This window comes from Olea europaea, chromosome 3 (assembly GCF_002742605.1).
Source record: "Olea europaea var. sylvestris chromosome 3, O_europaea_v1, whole genome shotgun sequence".
Classification (NCBI taxonomy): Eukaryota; Viridiplantae; Streptophyta; class Magnoliopsida; order Lamiales; family Oleaceae; genus Olea; species Olea europaea.
The window spans coordinates 12619224-12638631 of NC_036239.1; the positions used below are offsets into that span (position 1 = coordinate 12619224).

The 19408-nt window shown below is 31.0% G+C and overlaps 1 pseudogene; it reads left to right on the forward strand.

Moving 5' to 3' along the window:
* Nucleotides 1–13002: 13002 nt before the first annotated feature.
* LOC111386518 lies at nucleotides 13003–15132 on the forward strand (annotated as a pseudogene).
* Nucleotides 15133–19408: the final 4276 nt, after the last annotated feature.

Sequence of the window (19408 nt, forward strand, 5' to 3'; positions counted from 1 at the left end):
TTTATCAACTTTTTAATGACATATTACATTAATTTTTAATCAAAATCTACTAAAAATTTTCTTAAAAGTTTTGTGAAAATAAAAAACCCTTAAAGGGGTGGGGGACCACCAAGGAAGATTCATGATTTTCCTATTAGTATTATATTTTCTATTATATATCTATGTAAATTACAGCACATATAATGCAAAGCTTTTGAAAGAGTTTTTTTTTTTTATTTTCTATTGAAATTAAGCCCTATTTAGTTTAACTAAAATTAATTTTGATAAATTTTGACATAAGTTGATCAAATGTATAGTTGAAAAATTGATCAAAAGTGTGAATTCCTTAAAATAAGTGATTAAAATTAATCGTCGATTTTGTGTTTGTTTGGTAGGGATTTTGATAATTGATTTTTTGACCATTAGAGATAAAATGAGTCCTATCTATGAGATAAGAATTCAAAAATGACGGCTGAAATAGTAAAATAACGGTCAAAAAATTAATTTTAATTGGCTTGAAATCTATACCAAACAAGCATTTTAACTTAAATTTTCATTAACCTTTTTAAATTAACCAGAAAGGAGCAAAGTATTTTATTCATATCCTCTATTTAGACATGGTGTAGAATATAGATTTTAATTTGGACTTTGGTAATAAAGGCGAATGGCATCACTACGCAAATTTAGAAGAAACCAAACCATTGGTCCGGCGTCAATACCTCACACTGTAGGATTGAAATCTAAAGTGTAAATCAATAATAGTGGTGATAATGGTGGGATCAATTATCAGTAATCAATAATGGTGGTGATAATGGTGGGGTCAATTATCAACAATCAATCGGAGAAAAAAGCACGTGTTGTTTTCTTTGTTGCTTCCTCCTATCATTTCTTGATTTTTTTTATTTTTTTTGGTCAATAGAAATAATAACAACTTTACATGTAGATATAAATTAATGTGATCAATCCAACCTTTAGCCAAAATTTAATTCAATCATTCAACTTAATTTTATTACAAGTAGTAAGTGTTCGCAATTCAAATACTACAGTCTTATATAACAATTGAACTCGTAAACTTAATGTCACGCTTTATTTGATTAGAATATTAAAATTTGTTAATTGAAATTGAAACATAAATATTAAACTCGTATTTGGCAACAATATATATTAATTTATTTCTCATGCTCATTTTCAATCACACATTCGCACAATAAAGCGTCCATTTGGCCCCCATTATTCTCTATAATAATGAGAATTTGATTTTAAAATAATAACTTTTTAGAGAATATGCGATTAAAAATGAAGAAAAAATTTCGAGTTTATGTATAATATTATGGATTATGCTATATGTACACCCCCTCACAAATTATTAAACATCAATCACTATAGGAGGTGGGAACCGCGTGTGTTGAAAAAGTTGGCATCTTAACATGAGAACTAATAGCAAATAATTGTGATCAATCCAGCCTTTAGCCAAAATTTAATTGAATCACTCAACTCTTTACATAGGCGATAAAGGCAGTAAGAGCAAGCAAGGTAAGGGTTTGGGAGAGGTTGTAATATTTTATTATTTTTATTTTTCTTTAGTTCTTTGTTTGATGAAGTTTTGATAAAATTTGTCAACTTTTTAACTAGTTAAATTTTAGTTTTAAACAAACATTTCATTCAATCTATAACTTTATTTTTTTTATCAACTTTTTAACAACATATTACGTTAATTTTGAATCAAAATCTACTAAAAATTTTCTTAAATTTTTTGTAAAAATAAAAAAACCCCTTAAAGGGGTGGGAGAGCACCAAGGACGATTCATGATTTTCCTGATGGTATTATATTTTTTATTATATATCTATGTAAATTACAGCATATATAATGCAAAGCTTTTGAAAGAGTCTTTATTTTCTAATGAAATCAAGCTCTATTTAATTTAACTAAAAATTATTTTTCATAAATTTTGACATAAGTTGATAAAATGTATAGTTGAAAAATCGATCAAAATTGTGAATCCCTTAAAATATGTTATTAAAATTAATCGTTGATTTTAAGTTAAATTTTTATTAGCCTTTTTAACTTAACCAGAAATGAGCAAAGTATTTTATCCATATCCTCTATTTAAACATGGTGTAGAATATAGATTTTAATTTGGACTTTGGATAGAAAGGTTAGTCAGTATGCAAATTTAGAAGAAACCAAACCAAACCATTGGTTCGGGTCAACACCTCACATGGTAGGATTGAAATCTAAAGAGTAAATCAATAATGGCCGTGATAATGATGGGATCAATTATCAATAATCAGTAACGGTGGGGTCAATTATCAATAATGGTGGGGTCAACTATCAACAATCAATCGGAGAAAAAAGCACATGCGTTGGTTTCTTTGTTGCTTCCTCTTATCAATTCTGGTTTTTTTTTTCTTTTTTTTTTTAATAAAAATAATAATAACTTTAAGTGTAGATATAAATTAATGTGATCAATCTAACGTTTGGCCAAAATTTAATTCAATCATTCAACTTAATTTTATTACTTCTAATAAGTGTTCGTTGCAATTCAAACACTACAATCTTATATAACAGTTGAACTCATAATCTTGAAGTTATGCTTTACTTGATTAGAATATTTGATTGAGTTAAAATTCGTTAATTGAATTTGGAACATAAATATCAGACTCGTATTTGGCAACAAAATATATTAATTTATTTCTTATACTCATATTCAATTACACATTCACACAATAAAACATCCATTTGACCCCCATTATTCTCTCATAATAATGAGAATTTGATTTTAAAATAATAATTTTTATAGAATATGTGATTAAAAATAAAGAAAAAGTTCCAAGTTTAATTATTAATATTATGGATTATGCTGTGCGTACACTTTTACGCTGACACCCCCTCACATGGAGGGGGTGTAAAGCATTGTGTACGTCGGAGGTGTACACGTAATATAAACCTAAAATTATTTTACTGGAGAATATGTGGTTAATAAGAAGAGGAAAAAAATGAATTATAATTTAATAGAGGCAAAACGAGTAGAAAATATTATATACATAAACTCAAAATTTTCTCCAACCCCACGCATTTTTCAAAAAATGCTATTCAAATCTATGTTTTTTCAAATTTTAAGACCACCAAACCATGGCCAAAGTATATTTGTGACCAACTTTGCATATGAACAATATATTTTGGTAAAATATGTGCTATCAAAATTTATAAATTTTATAACAATTGTCAATCTCGTTAACATAATTACTACGTAACTCAGAATTAATTTACTTGATTTGAAATGACCCTAATAAAAGTTTTTTGATTTGAAGTCTCCAAATATTTGTCGTGTGTATGTCTTTTGTTGAGTCATGTCGTATCAAACTAAAATTTTTGAAATCTCAAAATCAAGAGAATTTGATTGGAGTCCCAAGTGCTCAAATTGATAATTTTAGAATACTGCAATTGCAATTTCCCTATAACTTATCCCACCAAAAAAAGAACTCACACATCAACAAATTCTACCTTGCAAAACACGTAAATCTTCTCGATGTCAATATTGAAAAAGAAAAAAATTAAATAGTTATTCAATTGTGTTCCTAGGCAAGCTGTTTAATGGAATACTGGTTGAAAACAATTTATAGTTGATAATGAAAAGCCTTTCTTCTATGCTAATTCTTAAGTGGAGAACTGACTAAAGCAAAAATCTCCATAACTTATCCTGCAAACTAAGCACAATCAGGAACTAGTCAGAAACATAAAAATGTCAAAAAATGAATAAATAAATAAAAATTAAGCTAATAAATTGAACTCGAATAGAGGTAAATATCAGAAATGTTTAGAGCAACACAGAAAGCCATCTACAAATGTTGATAATGATGGGGTCAATTATCAATTCACGAAAAAAGCACGAGTGTTGGTTTCTTCGATGCTTCCTCTATCATTTTTTTTTAATTTTAATTTTTAAAATTATTACTTTATTTGGATTTCATTAAAATTATAATCTATTTTTTTATTGTTTTCTCTATCACACATTCTTTGATAAAATAATACTATACGTAAATAAAAAAAATTCCTTCTTTTTTAACCGTACATTTTCCAAAAAGTAATTATTTCAAAATATATTTTTCTCAAAAATTTATTAAAGTAGAGCGCAAACTATCAATACAAGCTTCAGCCAAAATTTAATTGAATCACTCAACTTAATTTATTGCAACTAGTCAGTGTTTGTCACACAAACAATACAATCTTATATAAAGTTGAACTAATGGACTCGATGTCACACTTCAATTGATTAGAATTTCTTTAGACGTAGTTAAAAGTCCATTAATTGAATTTGAAACATGCATATTAAAATTGTATTTGGCAACAGTAGAGTATATTTGTGACCAACTTTACATATGGACAAAAGTTTTTGATAAAAAGTGTGATCGGAATTTATCAACCATCTTTCAATACTTATTGTATACTAGATAACAAAATTACTATGTAACACTAATTAAATATTCAATCAATATATGGCATGTCGATGAGTATAATTGTATTATTTAGTTAGATTTGTCAATAATTGAAGGCAAAAACATAGAAGCCTAAAAGATGAAAGGTCGGCAACCACACGAGGCTCAATCATCGGATTAGTGTGTGGGTGGGTTCAATCATCTCGATTGGAAATCATACTAAACGACCTTTATCAAGAATTAAAACCTACCCTCTTTTAATGAAACCCCCTTTTCCAGTTGGGCAATGAGCAATAGTTCGACCTACATAACTCATGAACATATATAAAATGTTGTATTTTAAATACTTTTAGAGTATTTTTTATTTTAAAAGAAAATAAGAGTACTTAAAAAACAACTCCCACTAACTAAGTACCACTTAATAAATATTCTTGATTTAATAAATATAATTTAGAACTTAATCAAGTTTAAAAATATTTTTAATGTTTTTTACAAATTTATTTAAGCATTACATAAAAAAATAACTATCTAAAAATTAATTTAATTATATTGAAAAATAAAAAAAATTCAAGGATCAAACTGCAATTTTTAAAATTGAAATCGGGTCCGAAACGTGCCGTTATGTGTGGGACCAATATGCAACTATGTATTTTTTAAATTAATAAAAAAATGGGGGACATGTCAGTGTTGCCACACTGTTCTAGAAAAAAATTTCTTATTCATCATTCGACTAATTTCGACGTTCTAAGTTATCTGTGTGGTCAAATATAAAGGATGTTTGGTAAGAATTAAAATTAAAATTTTAAATAGATTATGATAAAAGTTTTTGAAATGTGTGATTAAAAAGTTATGAGATCCATAAAAGATGTGGTCAATATTGATTATTTGATTTAGACTCGAATTAAAATCAGATTTTCATTAAAACCAATCATGGGGATGACAAAAATCAATTTTTGAGGTTCCATTTGGGACATCAACACATATGGATGAGAGTAAAAATGGCAAAAGTTACTGTTCATTGTGTTTAATTTCTTGCAAAATTTTCAGATTTTCGATCAAATTTCGGGAGCTCATAACCTTTTTATTATAAAAGCCAAAATTTTAATGATCTTCCTGCTGTTGGAAATGTATCAAGAAGATCTATTCAACCATAGTAAACGTGAAGCATGAAATGAAGTGAAGAAGAAGTTATCGTGTGATAAAGTTTTATTAAAGAAACCGTGAAGTACGAAACACTATAAAATATAAGAGATAATAAAATCTAATAAGTTGTTCCAAAAATCAAATGCCCCCAGTCAAGCTCATCTTTTAGGTTGATTTCCTGAGGAGCAACAAACATGTCTGGATTGTGTACTCTTATCTATTACATATTTACAAGGAACTATACTATTTGATGGATCCATTCAGTTCTTGTCAAATGTATCATGCCAGTCCCTTTCCTTTTGTATTGCCTTTCACATTTCCTTTTCCCTTATAGATTGTTACATTGACTAAAGTCTCGACTTTTTCATCAGATATCCAAGATAGACTCTAAAACATGTGAGAGAAATCTTCATTTGCATCTTTGGCTGTCAGTTTAATCGAAATAATGCTACTAGATTCACCATCGCCAAAAGCTCCACTAGATTCTCGTTCTTCGATCCGCTCGAAATATTCACATTAAGCACTACAACAATTGAATAACCTGTTCGAATGAGGTTATCCAGAAATTAAAAATTTCTTTAATTAAAAAATAAGATCGTTTTGATGTTCACGTGTATATTATACCAAAAATAAAGAATTTGAATTTTTACTAAATTTGATGATCAATTATTGAATTAATTTTCAATCACAAACTTCCAGCTTTTTAATTCTAAGAACTTGATGCTTTAAAACTCCAAGTCTTCTATGGTATTCTCTAAAGTCAAGACTACATCGGTTGGAGCACCTTTTTTTAATTAAATCAAGAAACTAATTCTTGAACTAGACAATTGAAAAATCAAGACAAATAATTTTTCTCTGTCTCCAAAATTTGAATACCACGGAATTATGTATTATGAATGTTGAAAAATTCTATTCTATAGGATGTCTATGTTCCAACTAATCCCTATTTATAGAGATAAAAGAGTTTCAATCCTTATACAATAATAATTCCACATTCAAATAGGAGTTCTAATTAAAATTCAAGTAGGAGTTTAAATTAAAGTCCAAACCCAATTAGTTTACATTTAGTTATTTATGTAGTCTTAGAACTTCAATTATATTTATAATTAAGTTTACAACTTTCAAAGCAATTACAACTAAGTACAAAACTTTATTGTAATTACAATTTAGCCCAAAATTATTATAATTACCTTAATTAAGTTCTAATACTTCATGGAGCTACCACAGGGACCATATTGGACATATATTATCCAAGCTCTAATAATTAGATCATATCTAGTCGAACCAAGACCATTCAATCTAATTGTTATTCTTGATTTTTCCACTAAAGGCAAAAGACTGAACTCTTAAAATATATAAGATTACAGAAGTCAATAAATCTGTAATACTTTCCTCTCGTATATATATTTTATCCCCATCCGAGATTTGATAATTAGGTATGAGCATAAGTGACCGTTTTGTCTGTCTAATTATTCTCACTAACTTAGGTATCATTTTCTTCAACGATCCCGTGAACTAATCATAGATGTCGAAGTTTAGACATCGCTAAATACTGAGCTCAGATTTTAATTGTTCAACAAAAAATACTTAAACAGTCATTCTATCCATTTTTTAGGGTGATGGTTCTCGACAAGAATTTATGTTCCCCACTCCGCTCATTCTCAAGTTTCCAACTTATCGAGATATTTAACGAATCTAATTGATTTCACCCATTGATAACCATTAAAATCACGAAAATATATACATAATCATATCAAGGGATTTAAATGAAATACACAGCGTCAAGTGGAATTTAATTCTTCGCACGGTTATGCTATAGAATTAAAATCGATACGCGATCCGTTCAATACACTCCAAGTGTACTAGTGTTACCTTTAACTATTTATGTGATAATGACAAATCACAAACCTGAAAAGTGAACCGGTCTACACTACAACCTTCTAGTATAAGACGCCAACCCTTATACATTGGTTGTGAACAAATTATTTATGATCAAATTATAAGTTGTATCGCACTGTACTTTTCAATGCAAGTACCAAATTTATATTATCTCAAGTGATCATTAGCACTTTAATTTGCATGCTTAATAATAAATCATGCAATAAATAAATAAAACAACAATTTATTTATTATAAACAATTAATTTATCATACCAAATATACTGTATGGGCACACAACCCAACAAATCTCCCACTTGCCCTAGAGTATGTGTGTCATGTCTTGCAACCTCGTGTCGCGCAGGTGTCTATCAAAAACTTAGCTGATCGCCTTAGTAAATGAGTCTACAAGATTATCTCAGTAGCAATGTTACTGACAACTACATTATCTTTACCAAATATCTCTCTTAAGAGATGATATTTCCATTCAATGTGTTTATCCCTCTCATGACTCATGGTTCTTTAACATTTGCCACAATCACACTGTTATCCCAACGCAGTGTAGAGACATGTGCAAATGCAAGCACCACCTCGATGTCTGTTGAGATTTCTAAGTCATACAGCCAATTTGGTAGCTTCATAAGCCGCCACATACTTGGCATCAATGGTGGAATCAACAATCCTTGATTGCATGATATTTATCTAAATAATGGCCCTACCATCAAGTGTAAACAACGATACCAATGTAGACATGTAATAGTCTTCATCACTCTGGTGGTCTAAATCCTTTTAACCTATTGAAATAATATCTAGCAACGAGCATATAATTCTTTGTTCTCCATAGGTACTAAAAGATATGCTTTATTGCCATTCAGTGTTTCGATCCTAAGGTTCAGCATAGCATACATGAGACTACATGTTACCAACACATAAGGTATATTTCTCATGTATCGATCTCTTTAGGAGTCTTTGTGAACTGACCCTTAAAGAGTTGGATTCGATACTTGAGGGAAAAATCTTGCCTAGCAAATCTGACAAGTATCTTGTCAACATAAGAGACTTAGTACAAGTCTATTGTCTTTTTCTTTCGATCTCTCAAGATCTGAAAATTAGAACATAGCTAGTTTCACTATGCTTTCATATGAAACTATTGGGCCAACCACGCTTTCGTAGACAATAATACACCCACATTATTTCTAATGGATTAAATATCATCTACATAAGCACTAGGAAAAAATACAATTCTGTCTTATATCTTCTTATAGATACAGGATTCAACAAAGTTCTTATTAAAATCAAATGTCTTAATCACTTTGTCGAACCTCTATTCCAAGAACTCGATAATTGAAGGTTTCGATTCATAAATAGATTGCTGCATCCACATCATCTATAATCTCCTTATATGAAGTCAAATAATCAATTTGTACCATGGAGATCACCATATTGGACTCTCCACTCAACTAGTACCTTGAAGGTGAATTGATAATCTTCCAACTTCATTTAAGGGACAATTGATCTAGGACTATGGCATCATTGAAACGTAATATTTTAATCAATGCTGGCATTACCAATAGGTGACGCCATTACCTCATCATTACCTTCAACGTTCTATTGATTGATTAGATCAGATGAATACTCATCTCTCCCACTCATACCACGTTGCCCAAGTTTTTACTTGACACCATGGGATGTCTACCCTAGGTTGTGTTCTAGGAATTAATGAGATAAAATTGCTCCGATTCATTTATTCTACCACGACCTTATTCTTGGACTCTAATCATTAATATAGTTATCTCCAGGACAGTTGTATTTGTGTTAACAAAAACCCTCATATCTAGAGGATTATAAAAATTATCTCTTGGTATCTTTAGGATATCCCACAAACAGACACATCTCTAACCTAGACTCCAAGTTTTCAGCCTTTTCTTTCAACACATGTGCTAGACCCCTAAATCTTAGATATGATGCAAATAGGACTTGCATCTATTCCAAAATTTCAGGAGAGTCTTGAGAAGAAACTTAGAAAGAATTAAGTTAAGAATATAGCCAATTGTTTTCAGTGTATATCCCAAACTGAGATAGGTAGAGTTGTGAAACTCTTCATTGACCTAACCATATCTAACAATGTCATGTTTCTTCTTTTTGAAAAGCCATTCCTTTTAGGTATATCATGCTTATTCAATTAAGAAATAGTACCAATTTCTATAAAGTGTGCCTGAATTCTTTTGAGAGGTAGTTACCACCTCAATCAAATTGAAGTATGTTAATACTCTTACCCAAATGTTTTTCGATCTTAGTCTTACACACTTTTGATTTCTCAAAGGTATTTGACTTTCAAAATATTACGTAAATGTATTTGAACATAGAGTAATCATCTAAATATAAAGAAATATTCATAATTTCCCTTCGCAAGTGTATTCATAGCTCTACACATGTCAGAATGCACTAGTTCTAATACATCTATGACTCTATTCTTTTGATGAAAAATGATATCTTCATCATATCACCTTCCAAACAAGAATTACAAACTGACAATGGTTTGATCTTAACCGAGTTGAGAGAACCATCTCTAGTCAATTTTATATTTTGTTAAGGTCGATTTGTCTAGGATGCCATATCATGTATCACTGGTATGGTGCGACATTTTATGGTATACAAGAGTAACCTTTTTTATTTCATATGTGGAATAGTTTAAAATATAAAGACTATTAATCAGATGGTCTTTATTCGTTAAAATGGACCATTAATTAGATCGAATAGTTTTATATTTTGTTAAGTTCAGTGACCAAAACTCGACATTTTAAATTTCAGTGAGCAATCGAAGACATGGACCTAAGTTCAGTGATCAAAACTTGACATTTTAAATTTCAATGGCCAATCAAAGACATGGACTTAAGTTCAATGACCATTGGAACAATTAACTCGAGAAAAAAGCACTAGTGTTGGTTTCTTTGTTGCTTCTTCTATCATTTTTTTTTTCCTTTTGTTTGAAAATTAAGAAAATAAAATAAACAAAAGAATAAAAATTACATGTAGATATAAATTGTGATCAGTCCAGCCATTAGCCAAAATTTAATTGAATCAGGGACAGATCCAAGAATATGATTTAGTGAGGACGAGACATAATTATTTAGAAATTGTTGTTTAAAAACTTAAAATTAAGGACTAAATAAGTACGTTGGCTACTTTGTAAATGTAAAAAATTAATGGGTCTGCCCTGAATTGAATCCCTGAACTTTTTACATGGCCAGTAAAGGCAGAAGAATAGACAGGGGGTTTGGAAGAGGTTGTAATATTTTAATAATTTAATATTTCTTTAGTGCTTTGTTTGATAAAGCATTCAAAAAAATTGTCAAGTTTTAAACCAACCAAATTTGATTTAAAATATATACAGTGTATAACTTTATTTTTATCAACTTTTTGGCGACATATTACATCAACTTTTAATAAAAATCTACTAAAACATTAATTAAAAATTTTGTTAAAAAGAAAAAAAAAAAAATTAAGCACCACGGATAGTTCATGATTTTCCTGTTTTCTTTATTTTCTATTGAAATTAAGCCCTATCTAATTTAACTAAAAATTAAATTTTTGATAGATTTTGAAAGATTTTTAACTTAACCAAAGGGCAAAGTATTTCACTATTTCTTCTATTTAAACATGGTGTGGAATATAGATTTTAATTTGGACATTGGATAAAAAAGTGAGTGGCATCACTATGGAAATTTAGAAAAAATCAAATCAAACGAAACCATTGGTCCTTGTCAAGACCTCACATGGTAGGATTGAAATCTAACGAGTAAATCACGCCAATAACTATGATTCTTTAGACCGGATAAAATAATAATAATCGTAATTTCTCCAATTTTCTTGATTTATAGGGTCCCACCTTCCACAAACGTTTGAACACGCTCATGTCAAAATTGGAAAAACAATTGGAAATGGTCCCCTGCTTGTTTAATTTTATTAATAAAATTTTGAATTCAGTTTATTTAAATAAGTTATATATAATTTATATGTGCAACCCTCCAAAAATTTAATAATTTAAATACATATATCCGTTTGAATAGAATTTTTTACTTGACCATCGATAATATCTGCTTAAGAAGTTAATAGATCAAGGCCACAAATAAATCAGTCAATTGACTTCAATTTTACTAAACTAAATGAACTAGAAAAAAAAGTCATGTTGGGTTAAAATCCAAAGATCCAAAGGTAAGGTGCATTTGTATTGTTGGGAAAATGAAAATCCAACAAAACAGAAAAGAGAAATATAAAAACATAAGCATCATCATTCATTTTCTTCTTCTCTTCAATTTTCGAACAATATCCAAATAACCATTTTAATAACTTTCTCATATGGGTCATTTTGATGTATTTTTGGATTCAATAATAGTAAAATACTAGGATCTTTTATAATATTTGTTATTTCAAATCATTAGTACTCAACGTGTCAATTTGTTGTGTATGTTGTGTTCAACTATGTCTCATAATTTTCTACTCTGTGTGCTGGCAAACTTTCCATAATGGACGCATTAATTTTACCATCTACTATTTATTAAAGTTTTTACGCACTGGTAGGTTTTCTTATACTTTCCAATTCCAACTGACTAAAAAGAAATTAAGAAGAATTTGGTCTGACATTAATAGGCTTTATTTCGTTTGGTACATTTTGTCTACTTTTCTCGTCAACTGAAATTGATAATGTATTCATAAGACAAATGTCCTTTTTATTTATTTATTTTTCCCCCCTCAAACTGCTATTTTTCTTTGCCCTCTTGTAAAATGATTAAAAGGTGAGACATAGAGCATGTTTGCGAAATTTGAAGTAAATTTTCTAAGTTATGTTAGTAAAAAGTTAATGTTCGATAGTTTAAAAAAATAAAAATAAATAAATAAATAAATAAATAAAATTAATTTTTCGTTTCTTTTTAAAGCTAGTGGAACATTTTCTTTTCATATGACATAAAAATAAAAGCATTCTGTAAAAGTATGTAAAGAAGACAATTTCTTAATTAGAAATATGTAAAGAAAATAACTATGATTAAAAAATTAATTTAGTCATATGATTACATGAATGTCATGCCATGGATTAAGGAGAAAATTTAATTCTTAAATAGAAACTTTTCGAAAAATAAATAAATAAATAAAATATCAGGGTGCTACTTGATCTTTGCACATATGTTTCATATACAACCCCATTTTGATTTAGATGAAAATCAAATTTTCACTAGAATTTGATAATAATTGATAGAAGTGTATTGTTAACAAGTTAAGAATCTTATAAAATGTGTAGTTAAAATTTAATTATTCACTTTAACATAAATTTTAATTAAATTTTTGGGGACATAATGGTATTCTACTAGACTCAACAATATAACTTAAAAATTAAATTAAATCTATGCACTTAATATAAGTGTATCTCTTGTACCTAAGTAGTACGTAAATCAATAAATAAAAAATAATAATGTTGTTTTTCTTTTTCAATAATGTTAGTATTATCAAATTGTAACCCATATCTTGTTCCCGCACTCTTTCTTCACAGTTTCCCACTAGCTCACATTCAAACTGGCACTCGGTTTGCTGTATAAATACAAGGCATGAGCATTAATACTCTTTATCGTAGATCCTTCGAGCTTGTTTACAAAATGGGTTGGAAGATTTCCTTTGTGCTTTCTCTCTGCTTTTTCTACACAGTCTCTGCTCTTGCTCCTGCCCCTTTGGAAGGTAAATGCTCGAAAATCTTGTCTATTTTACTTGAGAGTTCTTAACGTTCTAATCTTTTCTTATAAAGCTAGATCTTTATTAGTGCTTCTCTTTTCTCTGGCATTTCTCGAAATGAATAATGATTTGCTTTGTTTCTCTGTTGTATCATTCTGGGGATTTTTGTTGCATCATTTGCACATTTCTTTATAGTTTCTGTCAATGTTTGGGCTTTCTCAACCAATAGTGGTGAGGGTTCGAGTCCTGGGAGCCTGGGACATGATTTTGGAGAAAAATGTACTTCCTGTGGAGTGTGTGTGTGTGTCTGAGAGAGAGTTTTTGATAGTTCGGAAACAGATCCTTCTGTTTGCACCAATGGGAGGTTGAAAAAGTCTTTCGTGTTGCTACTTCTATGATTTCTCAGGTCCACTTCCAAATGGAAACTTTGAAGAGAAACCAAAGCCTACTGACATAAAGAAAACAGTGCTGCAAGGGAAATATGCACTGCCCAAGTGGGAAATTAATGGCTTGGTCGAGTACATCTCCAGTGGGCCACAGCCCGGTGGAATGTACTTTGCAGTAGCCCATGGCGTTCACGCTATGAGACTGGGAAACGAGGCCTCAATTTCCCAAACAATCCCTGTCAAAAATGGCTCGACATATGCACTCACATTTGGTGCATCAAGAACTTTGTGCCCAAGACGAGGTCTTGGGAGTGTCGGTACCCCCTCAATCTGGGGATCTCCCTTTGCAGACTCTGTATAGTAGTAATGGTGGTGACACTTATGCTTGGGGACTTAGAGCCACTTCTAATTCAGTGAAGGTGATTTTCCATAATCCTGGAATGCAAGAGGATCCTGCTTGTGGACCTCTCCTGGATGCTGTTGCTGTTAAAGAACTTTTCCCTCCAAGGTTCACCAAAGGTAATTATTTACTTTTCGTGACTAGCCTGAAGTTTTCATATTCTACTTCCTCGAAATAGATTGGAAGTCAATTATTCTTGTATGTATGGTACTAGGGATTGGAAAATGAAGTCAAAAATATTTTATGTTGTCTTGTCTTATGCAATACTATCGAACCATTTTGCTGCACTGTTTTTGATTCTTGACGTAAAAATATTCTGCAATCTCTAGGATGTCTACATGTTTAATTTTACATATCAAGCATAAATTGTTGCTAGTAATTAAGCTTAAGCATGGCTTAAGCAGCAAATAGACGACTTCGAGTTAATTTGATCCCAATTTCTTGCAGCTAACTTAGTCAAGAATAATGGTTTTGAGGAGGGTCCTCATCTCTTGATCAACTCTTCTCATGGTGTCCTACTCCCTCCCAAACAGAAAGATTTGACATCCCCACTTGCCGGTTGGATCATCGAATCTGTTAAAGCTGTCAAGTTCATAGACTCAAAGCATTTCAACATCCCCTTTGGACGAGCAGCAGTAGAACTAGTTGCAGGAAGAGAGAGTGCTCTAGCCCAAGTAATCAGAACAGTCCCCAACAAGGTCTATAATGTTGCATTCACTGTAGGAGATGCAAAGAATATTTGCCATGGATCGATGATGGTCGAAGCATTTGCTGCTAAAGGAACAATGAAAGCTCCCTTCAAATCTGAAGGAAAGGGGAAGTTCAAGACTTTCAAGTTCCAGTTCAAAGCAGTCTCGTACAGGACCAGATTAACCTTCTTTAGCTCCTTCTACCACACAAGGACCAATGACTATGGGACTCTTTGTGGTCCTGTCCTTGATGAAGTTCGGGTTTTCACTGCTGCTTAGATTTCAATCTATCTGCATCAAGCTCGAAGAAGGCGTGTGTTGAAGAGTATCACAGAATTATAGCAATGGTCATTTGTCATCTTTTGTAATGTAGGTTAAACATTAATGAGGCGCCCTACAATTCTTATATGTGAGAAGTACCATGTATTAGCTGTTTTAGGTTTGCTTGTGCCCCCCTTCAGTTGATTTGTTGTTGTTTCAAATGAATGGTATACAGAAAATTATTTGATAACCGACATATTATTAATCTGGCCAAGTCATTCTGATAATGCTAAGTTAGGCTTCATCTTAAAATGCTATTTAACATGATAGCAAAGTAGGATTTCCATTCAAGTCTCGTTACTCATTTATCAAAACTGTTTTGATGGAAATAAATTAGGTTTACACATAGAAGACTTGTCAAATAAACAAGCTAAAAGTATAATTTCGTGCACAGGCCCTGTGAGACTTGAAGGAAGTTATCTCGATAAATTGATAAGGATCAATCTACTAGGAGACCACTATCCTACTGGTTTCGAATTTAGGAAGTACACATATCAACCAAGGCAAAGTTGGGCAATTAGATTGAATAACACAACAGAAGGTCTACTACTTGGATTTACATGGAAAGATTCTCGGCCCAAGGAAACATTGATTAGCTTGACTAACACAACCTTACAAACTAATGTCTTTGCAGAAAATGCGACTGGAGAGCAAAAAATTTGGAGAAGTGGTCGCAACATTATTCCACCTCTATTTGTGCTGGTGCATGTGCTTGCATTTGTAAATTATAATTTGAATAAGTAAAACAAAGTAAACTACATTCTTGAAATGACAAAAAGAAATGAAGAAATGAAAAAGGAATAATGGATTTATAAACCGAGGCTAGTGTTTAACACTATGTCTTTAAAATGAATTTGTCCACCAATGTGCTCATTGTGTCTTGATAATAGTCTTCCAAGATGCAACAGTTTCTCCTTATAATGGAAGCAATTCAAACAACAAGAAAGAACAAACTCGAGATCGAAAAGAACTCTCTACTTTGAATGATCTTTTATGCAAGAAAATCAACGATTTTGGAGTGTTTTGATGCAATGTAATCAAAGCACATGAATTGAAATGAAGTTAGACCATCAAAGGAGTCCATTTTATAGAGGTTGACGTGCTATGGCTTGGGAGACACTCCCCAAAATTCATCAGGTTTAACAAAGAGACACATCCCTTCAAGCCGCTAATTGGTTGCTTCCTCATGGCTCGAGCATCTCTTTGAGAGACATGGCCACTCACTACGCACAACGCAACTGCTCGAGCGATCAAGTGATATGGCCAGTTTTTCCTTTTTTCTGCCTCACTTTGAACATCAATTTCTTATTCATCTAGACTTGATTTTGTGAATCCAAATTATCACGATCATCTACTTGATGAGTATAATAAGTTACTCTATTAAAACATGAGAATTAACCATCAAAGCATATTCGAATACTTGGTCAAAATTGATACAAAATCAACATTTTATAAACAAGATTCCAACAATCCCCCATATAAATGAAATTTACTAGAAATGCAAATGATAATGCAGACGCGAGTCGAGAGTATAAGCAAAAAGGCATTGTATCACGAGAGGTAGCTTCTAACTTTGAACTTGCCTTAGTAAAATGTTATTGAATTTACTTGGCTAATCAGTGAACATGATATATTGAGCTATTTAGCCGTTGTTGTAAATTAAGCTAACAATACTCACACTGTATCCTTCCTAACAATTTCATTTCTCATGGCTATGTTCGTTTTAGCTCTGAACCACTATTGGGTTTTATAAGTGTTTAGGAGAATTTCAACCTAAAAAATTCTCATAGAGGTGGCCCACTTTACACTTATATCGGTGACCTCCTATTGAGAGTATTCTACCATACTCCATTTGATTTAATCAACTTATAGGAATCATTAAAAACTTAACTTAATCTCAAACATTCTGTAGAAAGCACTTTTAATTAACATAGGAATAAGTAGGAAATATTTCCTTATTGTTTCATGAAAACTTCATAACTTAGTTATCTTATTGAACAAAGATCTCGAGATCTCCAGTCAACAAGTTTGAATTACCATTATAAAGACTCTTATGTATTAATCTTTAATATCATTCCTTTCGATAGAAAATATATCTGATCTCTAGGCAAACCTTTCGTAACCAGATCCGTAATATTTTCTTTAGATTTCACATAATCAATGGAAATAATACCATTTGGTATCAATTGCTTAATGTTATTGTATCTACGACGTATATGTCTAGACTTATTACTATACATGCTATTTGTTCTCTTCGAATAGTCAATTGATTGTCACAATGTGTACCAATTGCACGTACTGGCATAGGCCAACTTGGAATGTCCTCCAAGAAGCTACTAAATCACTCTACTTCTTCTCTAGTTTTGTCTAAAGCTATTAACTCCGATTCCACGTTGATTGAGCTATATAACTTTATCTTGAGGACTTTCAAGATACGCAACACCACTAATGGTAAAAATATAACCAATAGTAGACTTGAAATCCTTTGTATCGGATATTCAATTCGCATCACAATATTCTTCCAATACAATTGGATATCTTGTATAATATAATCCAAGATTTAAGGTAAATGTTAAATATCTAAAAACTCTATTTAATGCCTTCCAATGGTTATTTGTTTGGATTACTTTTGAATCTACTAAGTTTATTCATCGCATGCTATACCCGATTGATTGCAATTTTTAATAAACATTCGACATACTTTAGTTGAGACACCGGTACAACATTATTTTGACCAAGTGTAAACTTGAATCAATTGGGGTTTCACTTGTAGCATTATTTTGGCCAAGTGTAAACTTGAATCAATTGGGGTTTCACTTACAGCATTATTTTGACCAATTGTATACTTAAATCAATTGGGGTTTCCACTGACCTTTCCTCATATACATTGTATCCTTTTAGTACATTCTCAACATACTGAGATTGGGAAAGAAACAATTCCATCATTTATTCTACAAATTTCAATTCCTAATATAACGTCTGCCATACCCATATCCTTTTATGGCGAAGTGTTTCGTCAATATTTTCTTTGTGTTCATGATGATATCATGACCATTACCCATAATTAAAATGTCATCAACATATAAACACACAATTATATATGACTTATGTGTGTATACACACTTATCACATTCATTAATTTTAAAATCAATTCATGATACTGTTATGTCAAACTTTTTGTGTCATTGCTTTGGAGGTTACTTCAATCCAAAAATGGACTTAACGACTTTGCATACTTTTTTCTTGGTTAGGAGCAATAAACCCTTCAGGTTGCTCCATATGTATTGTTTCTTCTAATTCACCATTCAAAAATATCACTTTAATGTCCATTTGATGAATCTCAATGTTTTGCAATGCAACAATTGCAATCAAAAGTCTAATCAAAGTGATTTTTGTCATAGATGAGCAAGTATCGAAGAAATTAAGATATGTCTTTTATCTATAGCCTTTTGTGAACAATTTTCTTATATTTATCAATGGATCCATCTGGTTTCAATATCTTCTTGAAAATCTATTTACAACCAATTCTTGAGTATAATTTTACATTATGGAATACATCTCACAATTGATAACTTCTTTCCAATGCAATTAATAAGCATTTTTCATGCACTTATTCGAGTTATTTGCTAATCTTTTATATCGTCAAAGTGTTAATTTCCACTAAACTTAGGTTGATTTTTCTTTTATTTTAATATTCGTCCCGTCTCTATATATTTAGAAAGTAAAAGGAATGGAAGGATGATTTTACAACTAACTTGAAAATTCAGAGACCAACGCGTAAAATATCCAATAGTTGATTCAGAACATAAAATTATGATTAAATATCACAAAGGATTGAGGTCAAAGGAGTGAATTATAGTAAAAGTATTTTCACAAATTAATTTTTAGCCGCAAATGCTTTGCTCCATATATTTTTTTTGGCCGTAGATTGAGACCCACTTTTGGTGTAGCAAACATTTAAATTGGAAAATTAATGTTTAAAAAGAATTGTAGCCTTTTAGTTAGCTATCCAACTCATTTTGAACCATCTCAATTCAATATCATGAGTGAAAGTTATGACTAAAATTCTAAAATATGGTTTCAAACAATTGGAGTGGTTTGGGGGATCACCCAACTATAGTTGCCCAACCCAAAAGCATGGCAGCAGGCATCAATTTCATAGCCTGGGTTATTCCCCAAGTTTAGCGTAGGTAGTTTGCCGAGCAAAAAGCACCCAAATCAATTTTTTCTTACAGGATTCTACTCCAATAAGGAAATCTTTCTTTAGGCTCTTTTTTGAACAATGCTTTGAGATCTTTGGGACACTTTTGAGAGGAATATAAATACGACTTATCAACTTTAAATTAGGGAGATTATATATACCATTCTATTCATCTTTTTGGAGAAAAATTAGGATTTTCATTGGAGATTTCATCCGGGTTGAAGATCAAGCACGAAGATGTAATTATACTATTT